A 2975-nucleotide genomic window follows, 5' to 3' on the forward strand; every position below is an offset into this window, starting at 1 on the left:
GAATTGAGACACCAAGGACATCTCATGAGTGGACGACTACATTTTGACTATAACTTACGAGCCTCTAATCGTGGGATTCAAATAAGTTATAGATCGGATGTAGTAAGAAGCTTACGAAGATGATTGAGTGTTCAAGATGGGACCACCCGCCCTTAGTATAAGAGGAGATTGACTCGAGGAAGACAATGCAGAAAAATCCCTTGCAAGGGTAGTGAGGATATTGGAGAAGGCGTTCTCCAATGATCCGTGTTACGCATCACTACTAATCGAATGACAGATTAGGGTTTGACAATGAACCATACCCTAAGTCATTCGAGAGTCTCGCACGGATGATGGATTATACATATACGGTAACTGATGATGGTAAAGATTTCATGAGAGAGTTCGAGACTACTCGCTATCTTCTAGAGCACGAGGTGTAGCTTGGCACCCCACGGGCTTTAAACTTAACCTATCGATTGTGTTGAATCAATCCGTATTTGATTAATCTATATGTTGATATAGTTAATTAATAAGGTTAGTCAATAAATGTTATTGGGCAATTAAAGTTATTAACTAGAATGATGCATGGGCCTAGAGGGTCACACGCACAAGGTCATAAGGGCATTGGTGGATATATTTTACTTTGGAGGGTTTTTGAGTAAAAACTTAAGTGAAATATAAAGAGAGAAAAGGGTCTCATTTTAAGCACCCATGAAACCCTCATTTGAGAGCGCCTCCCTTTCTCCACTCATCCCAGAAGAGTGTCTTCATGGTGAGGAGATCTTCTAGATTTTCAAGAAGAGTTGAAGAAGACGTGGAGATCCAAGCGCCAAGTGATTGTGTTGATACTTCTAGAGGCGAGACGCTTGAACAACTTCAGGACGATCTCAAAGAGGCAAAGTCAAGGGTGGAACGAGTTCCCCAAAAGGTACTTTCAATGGTTTGTTTAAAAGATTAATTGTGAATCGATTGACACGCTTCCACATCTATGGAATGTGTTTTCCATTGACGAAGTAAGGAATACAACCCAACAATAAGAACATTCAAATGTTACCCATGTGACATCAATGTCCAAGGTTCATAATGGAGGACATAATCTCATCATCTGCTGTAGAAAAGGAGATCCACCTTGAACCCCAAGGCAAGGGTGTAACCACCAAGGAATAATCAAGACAATCAAACCAAGACCAAGAGAGGAAAGAGAGGAATATACAAGAAGAATGAACAAGAAACAACACTTGACAGCTGTAAATTGGATTAGGGTTTTTAGGGGATGAAACCCTTTTAAATAGGGGTAACTAGAGAGGGGAGGCACACTTTGGTTTTTTGTGTGCCCCCTCTCTTTTTGGGGGTTGACAAATCAAGCCCCCCCCCCCTCCCGCATTCTCATGGTGGGGGGCCGGCGCATCCCCAACACACTCTCTCTCTCCCCTATCTCTACCTTTATCTCTCTGTCTCTTTGTCTCTCTCACTATCTCTATCGCTCTCTAACTCTCTCTGTCTCTCTCCTCTCTATTCGTCTCTTTCTATCTTCTTTCTATCTATCTATCTCTCTATGTGTCTCTCTCCTCTCTCTCTATCTCTCTTTCTTTCTCTCTCTCTTTATTTCTCTTTCCTTGTCAAACTCATCTCTGACCATTAGGATTATCAATAAAAAGTAGACTAGTTATTATTCCACACGTACGTCATATACTGATGCAACACGCCCATGGCCGGGATCGATCGGCGCATGTTGCAACACAATAATTCGATTAACTATCTTCAATGAACGGAGGACGACAATAAGAATGCTCTCAATGCAGGAAAACACGAGAACACAGGGCCGTCGCGAATGTGGAAATTGGCTCTTCTAGTTCGTCAGGACAAGCTAGTAAGGGACAGATGCCCCGAATGTCGGTGAGTGACTCGAGTCCTACGGATGGGTGTCCCGGTCAGGGTTGAAGCCTTCACCTTGAAGTTAGTCATGGGCGGCTAGCTCTCTCTCCTGGAGCGTTTCCATCCCAAAAGGTCACTAACGACTACTCGACCCGTTTTGACAACAAGGGGGATGAGACGGGTGTAGGGTACGCTTGATAGCCTGGGCTCACACGCAGTCGGTACGGGGAAACAGATAAGTTAACACCAAAATAAGGGGGAGTTGTGCGGGCTGACCTGGGGACGTGGTCCTTGTGGTCCTGGTGCGAGGCGAGTCCAAATTTGTGGAGGATCAGTACATGCTCTGAAGAAGGTGCAAGGTGTCTCGACACCAATTCGGGGAAGCAGTCGTTGGGAAGAGAAGACGGTGAAGGGGGGGGGGGGGAGAACGGAATCCCGTCTGTTGCATAGGAGCAAAGAAGAAACAAGAGCTGACGGTGGAGATGCGCGCAGGTTAAACGACGCTAGAGGGGTAGGGGAAGAAGGCGATCACTGACGGTGGAGAAGAGAGGGGAGAAATCAAGGGGGGGAAGATCGCGAGAATGCAGGAATAGGGTCAATGGGGTGGAGTTTCAGAGGGAGGGTTGGGAAGGGGAGGACCATCGGGAAGAGAAAGATAGAGAAGGGAGGATCAGGAGAAAATGACGAGGGGAAGAGACCGGGTGGTTGGTTGGGTGGGGAAGAGGGATCGGGAGGAGGGAGGGGGTATTGGAGCCACCTGGTCCTTCTTCTTGACTGGCGAGGGTGCTCTGCAGCACACCAAATTCTCCTCCGTCTCCTAGGGTCAACCAAAAGGCCAGGCTCGTTCAGGGAGGGGTGAACGAGTTTCCCCGTTCTTCCTCGATGATGCAGGCAACCGGTAGCGATACTTCCTGGTATAGGAGAAGTAGAAGACAGCAAAGAGGCAAAACGGGCGCAGCAAGCCTGGCAATCTTCCAATGGAGGGAAGAGAGGAGAAAGGAGGGGAAGGGAGGAAGATGGGGAGCGTAGTAGTGGAACGAGGAGATCAGAAGAAAGGGGGACGGGGGGAACCTTCAAGAAATCATAGTTCTTCTTCAAAATTCCCCTAAACAATCGTG

The sequence above is a fragment of the Wolffia australiana genome, chromosome 5, assembly GCF_029677425.1.
Source record: "Wolffia australiana isolate 7733 chromosome 5, ASM2967742v1".
NCBI lineage: Eukaryota > Viridiplantae > Streptophyta > Magnoliopsida > Alismatales > Araceae > Wolffia > Wolffia australiana.